The 14,397-nt window shown below is 37.6% G+C and overlaps 1 pseudogene; it reads left to right on the forward strand.

Moving 5' to 3' along the window:
* Positions 1-351: 351 nt before the first annotated feature.
* LOC119538170 lies at positions 352-1,280 on the forward strand (annotated as a pseudogene).
* The last annotated feature ends 13,117 nt before the right edge of the window (positions 1,281-14,397 follow it).

The following is a 14,397-nucleotide window of genomic DNA, read 5'->3' on the forward strand; positions in this document are numbered from 1 at the left end:
TGGGAACACTGCATTTTTACATGATTTTTCTGTAAATGTACAACTTATCTAATTAAAAAATATATTTAAAACCCAATGAAAGAAGGGGCTTCTGGGAAGAACACATTGTCAGTCTTATTCTCTGAAAATCTTATCAATTTGAAAATGCATCCATTAATAAACTGTAAATTCAGACTCTGGGATTTCAAATCAAAGAAAGAGCAAAAAAAAATCTGGAAAGCAGTAACCCAACCATGAATTTTTGCCATAAAAATCCAAGTAAAAATTGAAATGCAACTTAAGAATATTTTAATTTTGAGAAGTTGCAAAGATCTCCCTTCTTTTCTTGTTCATTCCTAGACATTGGCAGCCATGACACATGAAAATGGCACAGAAGTGACTGAATTTGTTCTTCTGGGATTTGCTGCCCAAAACAGGTTTCAACATGTCTTCTTCATTGTATTTCTACTCATCTATGTGACGTCCATGGTGGGTAATATTGGAATGATCCTCCTCATCAAAGCCGATTCCAGACTTCAAACACCCATGTACTTTTTCCTACAGCATTTGGCATTTGTTGATATCTGTTATACCTCTGCTATCACTCCCAAGATGTTGCAAAACCTGATATCAGAAAATAAATCAATTTCATTTGTGGGCTGTGTAATGCAAGCATGGGTATATGGGATATTTGGTACAAATGACTGTTACCTCCTGGCTGCTATGGCAGTGGACCGTTATGTAGCCATCTGTAAACCACTTCACTATTCCACAGTCATGTCCCGTACACTATGCATCCTACTGGTAGCTGGTTCATATGTAATCAGCTCAATTAATTCCTCTGTAAATGTAGGTTTAATGTTTTCACTGTCCTTTTGTGAGTCCCACATCATTAATCACTTTTTTTGTGATGCTCTCCCAATTCTTGCCATTTCATGCTCTGACATGGCATGAACATCATGCTACTTGGAGTCTTTGTGGGATTCAATGGGACATTCACTATGTCAGTTGTCATCTTCTCTTACATATACATCCTGGCTTCCATCCTAAAGGGGCATTCTACTGCAGGGAGGAAAAAAGCCTTCTCCACATGTGGCTCCCACTTGACAGCAGTCACCATTTTGTATGGAACTTTATTTTACATATACTTACAGCCTCATTCTAACAATTCCCAGGAGAATATGAAATTTTCCTCCATATTTTCTGGAATTGTGATTCCCACATTGAACCCCCTGATCTATAGCTTGAGAAATAAGGAAGTAAAAGAAGCTCTAAAAGGAATAGGGAAGAATTTCTTCTAGACTCTGCCCAAATTATTAAAATTCAGCAACTCAAAACATCCAATAGACATGAATTCATACTATGTTAAGTTTCTGAAAATTGAGAGCAATTTCTTTGCTGAAAACAAAAGATGTCAGTATATGGAAATACAGTAAACATCTGGAACTAATTTGCCCTAGAATTAGTTGAGAATCTTATCTGATGCTACCTATGGAGAAGAGCTATATCAAGGCTATCTAAATTTATAAAGTCTATATAAAATTTGCAAAGTATTTAATACATCAAGTAAATTTCAAATATATTCTTAAAGAGTGTAAACAGGCATTTGTGTGTAACAATATTAAATATTATGAAAAAGTGAGTATTAAAGCTTCATTATTTTCCATTACCAAGTTCCTTTAATCATGTAAAATATTGCTCTTTTAAAATGTATTCATATTTTACAAAAACATAAATGTAAAATAAATTTGTTACTGTGAAAAGCATTTTATAACTCAGACTGTTTTCTACAAAATATGCCCATGTTAATGACATTTCCTAACACTTGAAAACCCTGATTTCTCTCATTAGTTACCTCTTTAATCTGAACCTATCTCTTTCTTGTCTTAGGGAAAGAGAAAGGGTGAAGCAGTTTTTTCTTTCTCCAATAGAGATAGAGAATCTAAAATGTAGGTGGATCTAAAATACTAAATAGTGATCACCTGTGTATTAGATAAATATCAATCCTTTTTGATCAGACAGTTTAAACTGTAGAAAACCATTGGGAACTCCAATGGGGGCCATGAGTCCTCTAAAGCAGGAAGAAAAGCTGTTGACAGAAAAGCTTTGACAAGTAGATTGAGGGCAGGCAATAGAAAACCCACCTAAATATTGTAGATGCCATGATAACTGGTTGAAAGAACAAGTGTCCCATCAAAGTAATACCAGGTGGACTAATGAAGTACCCAAAACTCTTCTTATAGGTAACAACATGAAGACAATTGGACAAGGGTAAAAGGTATGTTTTTCAATATGAAATCCCTTATAAATTCTAAAAGAAAAAAAATAACATGAAGTTAATGTAGACTGTCCTCCAGAAAGACTCTTTATTTTAAAAGAAAAGGACTTTCACCCTCAGGATGGGTCCAAGTGTCTTAAAGCCAGGAAACTCCGGACACTGCTGGAGGGTCATTAGAAAAGTAGAATGAAGATGTTCTCAGGCCCTGTAAGACAAAAGCTGGGTTCCACTTAAGAATAACTTTTCTTCATGCACTAGTGTAAATATCCAATGTCAAATGTGGGAATAGGGAGTCACATAGTACTTTTCATTCAATAATGACAGAAAGGAAATCCCAAGGAAATGGGATATCCAAGAAACAGACAAACGTAGCCACATCTATGAGGCTTATTTGAAGATGGAATCAGTTGTGGTAGATTCTGGCTTCAGATTCAATATTATTTTTAGCATATATTAAGGGGAGAGCATTCCTTTTTACCACTGTAACATAGGTAGGACTGAAGCTGAATAATTACAACTCATTTTATGAATCATCATTCACACTCATAGGCTATTTAGGTCCAGAGGAAGGAAGAAAAATATAGACTAAGTGGGATTGAACCATTTCTTGATCCCTTCATTTATTTAGTTCATTTTCAAACATTTGCTGATGGTCCCCTGTAAGTCCACTGTGACATGTAATTGAAATAGACACTATGTCTAGCAAGAGACTAAAGAAACCACTGAGCTCTTGTTCCAAATGATAAAAAACCTATTTTCCCTAAAAGAAAAGTTATGATGTAGGACTCAGCCAGAAGCCTGAGACAACCAATGAGGAAGGTAGCCAGAGGGGAAGACAGGATTAGAACTGAGAAAATATCCCTGAAGCAGACCCAAAACTCAACCATCAGTAGGGAACCCTCCTAAGAAATAGTAACCACTTAATTCATTCTCTGATGTTTGGTGGGTAAATACTTTGAGATATTCCTTTAAACTTCCTTTCTACCCTTCTAATTGATGAAGTTAGAATGCTCAGAGCTACATTGACAAATGTCCTTGCACCTATCATTATGAATGGAAATCAGATTTACTAATGGGGGATCTGGAAAGTAGAAATGAGACAAATGCTGTCCTCTTTCTGGCCAGTAAAGCAGTAGAGACATCAGTGGTTAGATGTGGTTTCATCAGCAGATTGGGGATTCCAGGGTCTATTCATTTGGTTCAGAAAATGAGAGGCAGATTCCTGACCTCTGAATCCCAGCACTCTTGATGTGTTCCTGATGCCTATTCCTTCAACTGTCGATATATTTAACTTTAAAATTCTATTTATTAAATCTTTTTCAGTTTGAAATAACTTGTATCTTACCCTTTCCTTGCATTAAACTTGACAGATACACATACCATGTCAAATATCTGGCTACTTTCTGCTGGGAATGAACCAGAAAAGTTCCAGAAAATGAAAAAAATGAGGTAATAAGCAGTAGAACTCCAGTGGTCTCAGCATTAATGGTCACCAGTTTTAAAGGGGCTTGAAGTAAACATGCATTTAAGTACACCCCAGGCATCAAGCTTTGTAGCCCTTTTTCACCTATTACTGAGTATTATCCTCAGTAGATATTTGCCAAGTAATACACAAAAGAAGCAATCACATGGACAGTGTCCATATTACCCAAATATCAAACTATACTGATGGCAACAATATCACCTGAGGACTGATAGCTGTTCCTAGGGATTTGGAATCTGTACAGCTAAAATGGGAAAATTTAAGTTTCTCCAGACATCCTGACACTAATGGTTTATGAATCCACTAGCTCTACCATATCAGACACAGAACTACTAGAATGTTTTCAGTATTAGATATTAGATATCAAATTACATGTTAGGGCTGGAATTTCCTATGACTATGAAGGACACACAGTGCTTGGTAGGAAACACTGGGTTTCAAAGGCAGCATATAACACATTTGAGAATGCTGCTCCAACCCGTCTATTGAGTAGCTTGAAAATTGGTGACTAGATCAAAAGAGTGCTCCAAAGAATGTTCAAGCTTTAGTATGAGAGCAGCTCCCAACTTGGTTTGAAAATTACAGAGATCCCATGGGGTGAGATTAAATGTGATAGCAAAACACCAAGTAGAGTCTTTGGGAAGCCCAAAGAGAACAGTTTTCCTGAAGAGCTTTAAAGCAGGAGCTGCCAAATTTTTCTATAACAGTTCAAAAGGATTAGAAATATACACATTTGAAACAAACTTTTAAACTGCAGTTTCACTCTTCCATGTAAGTGATGTTTTAAATCTAAGTATAAAAAACTAAATAAACTCAAGCCTACTAAATTAAGAATCCCTATTTATTAACATGTTTCCAACACTGGTAACTACTATAGAATTTGTATCAACAATATAGCAAAACCATATACAATCAACAATATAAAGAGGAAAAGACCAGATATTACCAAAAAAAGTAAACCATATGGCTAAAAATCTCTGAAGGATTTGCAACATCATCAGGGAAAGAAGAATTAAAATGATATTAAAATACAAATTCATAACTTTTTAATTTGCAAAAATAAGAACTGTGACAATATTACAAGTATTTGTATTAGTAAGACCCACAACATTGCTTTTATTAGCATAAAGCAAAACCACCAATTCAGGAAATAGACTGCATTTTCTATTTTTTTTTTTTTTTTTTGCTGAAGACTGATGAAAATCATTTTTATTAAGGAGGAATAAATTTCCAAAAGTCAGGATTAACTATAACAGCAGTTCTCAGCTTTCTCCTTAGCTATGCAGGATCCTAATCAGTTTTCGGCCCAATTTCTGATCTGCACCCTATTTCCTGCTCCTCACTGCACATGAATATCCCCTCCTAGGAATATTCACCCTGCCAGGATACTTGAGAACGCACTTATATCTGGGAACATCCTGCTTTTTCCTTCTGTGACCTGGGAAATTCAAATGTTGTAAAGAGTCGATCTCTCTCAGCCCTCCAGGGCCTGGTTCAGCTGGGTGTGGGCTTTGCAATACCCATGGAGCAAAGTTCTGGGTGCCTGTACAATCTTCAGAGCCAGAGCAGTGGACCTTGGTGCACCCCTGACATGACCCACATGGGGCAGAGGCCCTGTGGTGCTTTTGGCAGTCAGGAGGCCCACACTGAAGGTCTGCATCTGGAAGACACCACAACACTGTGGCTAGGAAATCAAATCCACCTATTTTAACAGGCTAACCCAAACAGCAAAAAGCAGAATTCTAGAGAATTGTGAAGGGAGCCACAGCAGTGAAACCATGAAGTCTCCTGCAAGCAGTTGCCTAGTGACCTGGAGTCTTCTCTCCATAGAACATCCAAAGGGGTCTCTGTGTGGTGGCATGCTGAGGCAGGGGCATTCACGGGCAGGCTCTGTCCAAGTGTCTGACCTTAGTCTCTTTCTCTGAACATAAGCTGGAATGTCATCTGCCTTTAAAGTCCTGTTAACAGAGAGGGTTTCACTTCTGAGCCACCTTAGTGGAAACTAAGCAGCTCCTTCCTCTGCAAGGAGGGAATCTTTATCTTCAGTTCCAAAACTGTACCTCAGAAAATGAGCTAGAGGGGGAAAACCAAATGTCAGGAGAGCCATCTCCTTTCAGGTGAGGTTGTGCAAATTCTCTCTCTGGTGCCACCTTAATGTAGGCACCCAACCCTCCAAAAGCAGACAAGAGCCAGTCCCTCTAAATGCTAGGTCTTAAAGGAAACACAATTGGCACACATTTAAGGACAGCAGCAACACCAGGGCTGGTCCCCTCATCTCATCTCCCTGGGCCAGCTGGGCAGGAGTTAATGAGGCCCTTTGCCAAAATTGTTTGTCTTTTTTTAATATTAAATTCAGTTTTATTGATATATATTCACATACCCTACAATCATCCATGATGTATATTCCACTGTTCACAATATGATCATATAGTTATGCCTTCATCACCCTAATCTATTTTTGACCACTTTCCTTACACCAGAAAGAATCAGAATCAGTATAAGAAATAAAAGTAAAAAAGAACACTAAAATCATCACCCCTATTCCACCCTATTTTTTAATTCAGTCTTTGCCCCATTCTTCTACTATCCATTCACACACTGGATAACGGGAGTGTGATACACAAGGTTTTCACAATCACACTGTCAGCCCTTGTAAGCTACACTATTATACACTCATCTTTGAGAGTCAAGGTTACTGGTTTGGAATTTGATAATTCAGGTATTTACTTCTAGCTATTCCAATACATTAAAACCTAAAGAGTGTTATCTATATAGAGTGTAAGAGTGTCCACCAGAGTGACCTCTTGACTCCATTTGGAATCTCTTAGCCACTGAAGCTTTATTTTGTTTCATTTCACATCCCCCTTTTGGTCAAGATGTTCTCAATACCATGATGCCAGGTCCAGAGCATCTCCAGGAATCATTTACTGAGTTGCCAGGGTGATTTATACCCCTGGGAGTCAGGTCTTATATAGTGGGAAGGGCAGCGAGATCACCCGCTGCTGAGGTGGGATAGTTAGAGACAGAGGGTTACAACTGAGCAACAAAAAGTCACTCAGGGGAAGACTGCCAGACACAGTTATAAGCATTTCCCTGTTAGGCTGTGCTCTAAGACTCAATTCTGAGTTTACACATTGTAGTTACTCCATATTGGTGAGGCATTATAGTGTCTGCCTTGGTTTCTGGTGTACTTCACTCAAAATGCTGTCTACAGTATCTGTTCACCTTGTGGCATGTCTTACAACTTCACACCTTCTCATAGTTGCTCAATATTCCATTGTATGCATACAGCACAGTTCACCACTCCATTCCTCAATTGGTGTACCCTTAGGCCACCATCTCCCAATGTAAATCGTGAACACTGACTCCATAAACACCAGTGTGCCAATGTCCATTCATGTCTCTGCTCTCAGCTCTTCCAAGTACACACCCCATATTGAGGTTGTAGGACCTCATGGCCCCCACATATTTAGCTTTCTGTGTAACCACCACACTGACCCCCAGAAAGGCTACACTATTCTGCCTCCTCATCAACAATCAATGGGTGCATCCCTCTCTCCATGTTTTCTCCAGCACTTTTACCTCTTTTAATATTTTTTCCTACACTTTCCTACATACCAGTTATTCACACTGTACAGTCAGTTGTTCATGGTATCATCTTATAGTTCCATATTTATCACCATAGTCAGCACTTGAACATATTGAGTATTAATGAAAATGTGTTTTTTTGGCAAATAATAAAAAAGATACAAAAAAAATAAAATTTCATACAATGCAATATAATAGTAAGGACAGAAATCAACACCATTACTAAGAATCCCATATCATTCCTTTATATCCCCCTCTCATACACATTGAACTTTGGTATATTGCCTTTGTTACATTTAATGGAAGCATATTGCAATGTAGTGTTGACCATAAACTCCAGTTTTCTTTGATTATGATTTTTCCCCAATACCATCCCTTTTCCAACTCTCTGCAAGGATGATATTCATTTGTTCTCCCACATGTAAAAAGATTTTTATATTTGTACATTTAGCAATTCATGGCCACTCCAGTTTTTGCCAAGTTATACAGCCCCAGTCTTTATCATCTATCTTTACCTCTGGTGTCATACATTCCTCTATCCCACCTCTTTCAGCTTTACTCACAGACATCTTTGTTCAGTATACTTACAATATTCTGTTACCTTCACACAGTTTTATGCTGTCTATTTCTGGATCTATACAACCAATCCTGCTTAGCATTCTGTAGTCCTTCAGCATCAAATGCTCAATCTCTACCCTCTTTCTTTCTCCTGGTAGCCTGTGTTATCAGCTTTTAACTCTCAAAGTATGCTCATTAATTTTAGTTCATATTAGTGAGACCATACAGTATTTGTCCTTCTGTTTCTGACTAACTTCACTCAACATAATGTCCTCAAGGGTCATCCACCTTATTATACTTTCTATTACTTTGTTTTGTCTTACAGGTGCATAACATTCCATCATGTGTATATGCCAGTTTGTTTATTCACTCATCCATGGTTGGACATTTGGGCTACTTCCATCTCTTGGCAATCATGAATAATGCCCCAATAAACAGGGCATAATTTTCTTTTATTGTAGTTTCTTTGTATGATTTTGGTATTAGAGTGATGTTGGCTTCATAGGGTAGCTTTCCTTCCTCTTCAATTATTTTTGAAGATTTTGAGCATGATTGGTATTAATTCTTTCCTGAATGCTTGGTAGAATGCACATGTGAAGTCATCTGGTCCTGGACTTCACTTTTTGGGAGCTTTATGATGACTGACTCAATCTCTTTAGTTGTGATTGGTTTGTTGAGGTTGTCTATTTCTTCTTGGGTCAATGTTGGTTGTTTATGCTTTTCTAGGAAGTTGTCCATTTTGTGTAAGTTGTCTAGTTTATTAGCCTATAGTTGCTTATATTATCTTCTCATTTTCTCCATTATTTCTGCAGGTTCAGTAGTTATGTTTCCTTTCCCATTTCTGATTGTATTTATTTGCATCCTGTCTTATTTATTTATTTATATATATATATATATATTTATTTATTTATTTATTTATTTATATTTTTGGTAGCCTAGCTAAGGTTCCATCAATTTTGTTGATTTTCTTGAAGAACCAGCTTCTAGTTTTGTTGATTCTCTCTATTGTTTTCCTGTTCTTGAATTCATTTTTTTTCTTCTCTAATCTTTGTTATTTGTCTTGTTCTGTTTGCTTTCAGGTTAGTTTGCTGTTCTTTCTCTAGTTCCTCCAGATGAACAGTTAAGTCCTCAATTTTTGCTCTCTCTTCTCTTTTAACATAAATATATAGGTTTTTAGGGCAATATTTTTCCCTCTCAGCATCACCTTTGCTGCATCCCATAAGTTTTGATATGTTGTGTTTTCACTATCATTTACCTTGAGGTATTTTCTAATTCATCTTGGAATTTCTTCCTTTACCCACTGGTTTTATAAGAATGTGTGGTTTATTATCCATATATTGTGAATTTTACAACCCTCTGCCTGTTATTTATTTCCAACTTCATTCCATTATGATCTAAGAAAGTGTTTTTTTATAAAATCACTATTTTTAAATTTATTGAGTCTTTTTTGGACCCAAAATGTAGTCTATCCTAGAGAATGTTCCATGAGCACTTGAGAAAAATGTGTATCCTGCTGTTGTGGGTGTAGTGTTCTAAAAATGTCTATCAAGTCTAAGTCGTTTATCACACAATTCAGCTTCTCTGTTTCCTTATTGATCCTCTGTCTAGATGTTCTATTCATTGATGAGAGTTGTGTATTGAAGTCTCCAACTCTTATTGTAGAGGTACCTACTTCTCCTTTCAGTGTTCTCAGTGTTGGCTCTATGAATCTGGGAGCACTCTGGCTTGTTGCATAAATATTTACAATTGTTATGTTTTCTTGATGAATTGACACTTTTATTAATAGGTAGTGTCCTTTGTCTCTTTTAATTGATTTACTTTTGAAGTCTAATATTTGTGATATTAATAAAGCTACTCCTGCTTTTTTCTTGTTGCTGCTTGCATAAAATATCTTTTTCAACCTTTCACTTTCAGCCTAGGTTTTCCTTGTGTCTAAAGTCAGTTTCTTGTAGACAGCAGACAGGTGTGTCCTGTTTTTTAATCCATACTGTCAATCTGTGTCTTTTTCTTGGGGAGTTTAATCCATTAACATTTACTGTTATTACTGTAAGGGCAGTAATTTCTTCTACTATTTTGTCTTTGAATTTTATATATGTCTTATTTGTTCCTCTCTCTCTTTTTACTCTTCCTGATAGACTTCATTTCTACATTCTTTTCCAAACCTCTTTGTCCTGTCTCTTCCTATCAACCTGTAGCACTCCCTTTAGTATGTCTTGTAGTGTTGGTCTCTTATTCAGAAATTTTCTCAGTGCTTGTTTGCCTGAAAATATTTTAATCTCTCCCTCATTTTTGAAGGCCAGTTTTGCCAGCTATAGAATTCTTTGGTGGCAGTGCTTCTCTTTCAGGATCTTAAGTATATCATACCACTGTCTTCTCACCTCCCTGGTTTCTGTGGAGAGATCTGTACATGGTCTTATCAAGCTTCCCTTATATGTGATGGATTGCTTTTCTCTTGCTGCTTTCAGAATTCTCTCTGTCTTTGACATTGGGCAATCTAATCAGTAAGTTTCTTGGAGTAAGTGTGTTGGAGTCTATTCTGTTTGGATTCTATTCTTGAATCTGTAATTTTCTGTCTTTCATAACAGTGGGAAATTTTCAGTGATTGTTTCTTCAATTTTTCTTTCTTCCCCCTTTCCCCTCTCTTCTCCTTCTGGGACACCAATAACACATATATTTGTGCACTTCCTGTTGTCACTCAGCTCCCTAGGGCCCTGCTCACATTTTTCCATTCTTTTCATCTGTTCTTTTGTGGCTGTGAATTGAAATTTCTCATCTTCCAATTCACTGATCCTTTCTTCTGCCCTTTCAAATCTGCTGTTGTATCCCTCTATTGTCTTTTTCATTTCCTCCATTATGCACTTTATTTCCATAAGTTTTGCCACTTGTTTTTGCAAGTTTATGACTTCTTCTTTATGGTCTTCCAGTGTCTTCCTTATGTTCTTGCTATATCTTTTGCTATATCTTCCCTCAGTTCATTGACTTGATTTTTCAATTCATTTACAACAGTTATTTGAACATCTTTAATTAGTTCTTCCTTCAGTTCATTGAATTGATCTAGCCTCAGTTGCATCAACTCCTGTATCTCAGTTGAACTATTAGTTTGTTCCTTTGGCTTGGCCATATTTTTGTATTTCCTGGTATTGATTGTTATCTTGAGCTGTCTAGACATCTGACTTTCTTGATTAGTTTATTCTGGAGCTCATTTTCACTCTTTTACCTAGGGTTTTCTTGTTGGTTGGCTTTGTTTTCTAACCTTTGGCATTCAGTTCAGCTTATTCTAGGCCTCTAACTTAGGTTATATTTAATTGATTGGAGTTTTTCCCTTCTTGTTTTCTGTTTCTTTCCCTGCCTCTATGTAGCCTTCTTGTGTGATGGTCTCCCCATATATTGTCAACTCCAGTCAGGTTTCCCCAGTCCAGAGGTCCAAGTTTCAGGTGGAGGATATGGAGTTTCCTTCAGAATGGGACCCTCCTGTGAGGCCTTTAGACTTTCTGCTTTTCATATGTGGTCCAGCAGGTGGTAATTGCCAACTGACAGCTCACCCACCAGTGTGAAGATGTATGGAGCCTTTAGTTCTCCTGGTGACCCTGACCCTGTTGGAGGCATGGCTAACTGAAGATGGTTTCTGGTTTCTGAATTCCAGCCCCTGGGTCTGAGTTCTCCAAAGGAGAGCTGCCCCTGGATCTGGGCTATGCTTGACTTTTCTTGGCAAGTTATGTTCTTTGGCAAATTTTCTTTGCTACTGTACTTATTGCTTTGTCTCTCAGAGCTATCTTAGATCTGCTCTTGCCTGCACCCAAATTGCAAGTGTTTGAGGCTTTCTGTAATAGGCTTCTTAGATTCCTAGAATAATTATTTTAAAAGAGAGAGAGGAAAAAAATATATATATATAAAGAAGGGCCCAGTATAGACTATTTACACTCCTTGTAGTTCTGATTAGCTATTGAGATGTGAAAAAAGAAATATTTAAGCTCAATTAAGGAACAATGAGGCACCAGAAAAAACAGCTTTTCAGAGAAGGGCCCTGGCCCTCTGGTTGCATATTTATCTGATTCTGATTCTGTTTGAGCCTGGCCTTTCTCCTTATTATGTTTACCACAATTCCAAAGTCTCTGTTTTTAATTTTTTTTGCTGTTTTTTGCTAGTCCTATCTCCTCTCCACCAGGCTGACTGCTCCTATTCTCCAATGTCTCCTCTCAGTTTATCTATGGTTGGAGTTTTGTTCAGTGGTCTGAGTTTGTCAACCAGTGCTGTATCTGCATTTCTCCCTCCTGTTTCCCAGCACCAATGAGCTCTCCTCCAATGGGATTGTGCCTGGCAAGGAGGGGTGTGTGTCCCCTGTCCACAAGAACTTACAGATTTTGCTGATCACAGCTGCATCACATGTTCATGAGTGTTGTATGAGGTATGACCAAACTCAAATTCTTCTACAGTGTCCATTCCATGAAGTTACTGGTTATTTACCAACCTTCCTGGAGGAGAAACTGAAACTCACACCTCACCACTCTGCCATCTTGCCCCCAGTGAGACTTTTTTTAAAAATTGTTCAATCATCTCTGTTGGTATTTTTTCTGGTTTGCATCCAAGATCTTAGGGAACATCACTGGTTTGGGATTCTGAAAACAAAGTTTGGAATCCTGGATCTTCTGCTCCCTAAAAATTTCAGATTCATCATCTGTATCATAGGTCCAATGACACCAAACATGGTTGCCTTAGTGATTTATAAAAGCAAGGAAGTAAAGTGCATGCATGTACACTTGAACTTGAGGGGCATGTCACATGAGAAAGATTATCATTGTAAGGATTCTCCAAATCTTTTGCTACATGAGCTGTTGGCATTAGCACATTTTCAAATATTGCCAAAGCCCAACTTGTCCAAAACTGCAACTGAATCTGTGTTCCTATCATCAGTGATGAAAGAAATTCTTGTTTTTTCTAATGTTTTTTTAATCCATGACTCCTTTTGTTAACCCCTGGTAGCCATTAGCAGAAGGAAGTTTGCAGACTTAAAACTGTAGTTCTAGATTGTCTTTTCAGTGAGCTCTTTAAGTATCCTGCTTGAAATCAAGTGCCAAGTGTCTCCATAGGATTGAGTCTCTACTCTCCCATGGTATAGATGCCCTGCAAGGAGTCTGGCTGAACCACTAAATCTTGTCTTAAATTCATAGTTTATTTTCTCTAGAAGTATAATTGGTGGTATCCAAGTGGTTATCATGAAGTGTGAAATGGCTGTCTTCCTTGATCTTCTTTCCAGTGGGATAAAACTGTTGATGAGACTCTATAACAAAGGAGTATAAATCATCAACTCTCAGCATTCTGTCTGTGTTCAAATTCTGCTCCACTGTTTAATAAATGAGTGAAAATGGGCCAGTTATTGAACATCTTTGAGATTTCAGACATTAGGAATCATGAGTCTAATGACTGAAACATTCATTTGTTTGGTTAATTGGTGTTTATTGAAGTGCTCACTATTTTTTGAATTTGTTCCCTGTATGTCTACCAAATAGCAATTGCTGTTCTAGTTGAATTTTGATTGTCCAAAGTTGACTATTCTAGAAGGAAATCCAGGCTGAACCTGAAGATGGTAATCAGTGTTGCTTACAACATATTATTCCATCAAACAACCCACCATATTCTGACCACTGACTGTTCATAGGTTCTCTTGCCCCAAGTCTGAAGCCTGCATACAGGGGAGTTGAAATTCTCAGTTTGAAAACTAATGAAGCTTTTGGTTTTTCTTCCCCAAGAACATCGGCCATGTTTGCCATATTTGTATGTGTTGTCCTTATTCAAATGCCTCACTAAAGTACGGTTAATTCTATTTCTCTTTCATATGCTCCCTCCTCTCCATCCCCATAGTCACTGTTTTACTTCACAGTAAGTTTGATATGCTGATGCAGGATTACAAAGCAACCTTGTAAAAGATCTCTTTCCCTGAAGTCTTGCCATCTTGCTAATATACACTTTTTGTGTTGTGTCTTGGACTAAATTTCTGCAATGAGTTTCCACATCTCTCAGGTTAAAGTCCAAAGTCCTTAACTCAGCTTCTGAGGCCCTTCACATTAGACTGACTATGGTCAGCTCAAGCCTCATCCCAGGCAGCACTGCCACTACTCCCTGACATGTCTTTTCTTGGATGCCTACAGGAATTCACTTCCTCCTGCTTACCTTCACTTGCTTCTATTCATGTTTCTCTTGGTTACTAAATGCTTTCATTATCCTTTCATTCTTGACTAAAGGATATATGCACCTTGTCCTTCCCCATACCTCTTGTGACTTACATATTCTCTGTTTCTTTCCATCACCCTGGTTCTGGGCATAGATCTATAGTTTCTCACTATGTGGTAATTATATTGTGAATCACTAGTTTCCTCTGGATGTGAGTCCTTTGAAGGCAAGTGAACTCGTTTTTTTATGAGGCATGTGTGTAGTATGTTGTTTGAAATCCATGTACATTCAAATCTTCATGGAACAGAAGAATGAAATACCCAGGCAAGGTTCTTTTCCTTTG

This window comes from Choloepus didactylus, chromosome 6, assembly GCF_015220235.1.
Source record: "Choloepus didactylus isolate mChoDid1 chromosome 6, mChoDid1.pri, whole genome shotgun sequence".
Lineage (NCBI taxonomy): Eukaryota > Metazoa > Chordata > Mammalia > Pilosa > Megalonychidae > Choloepus > Choloepus didactylus.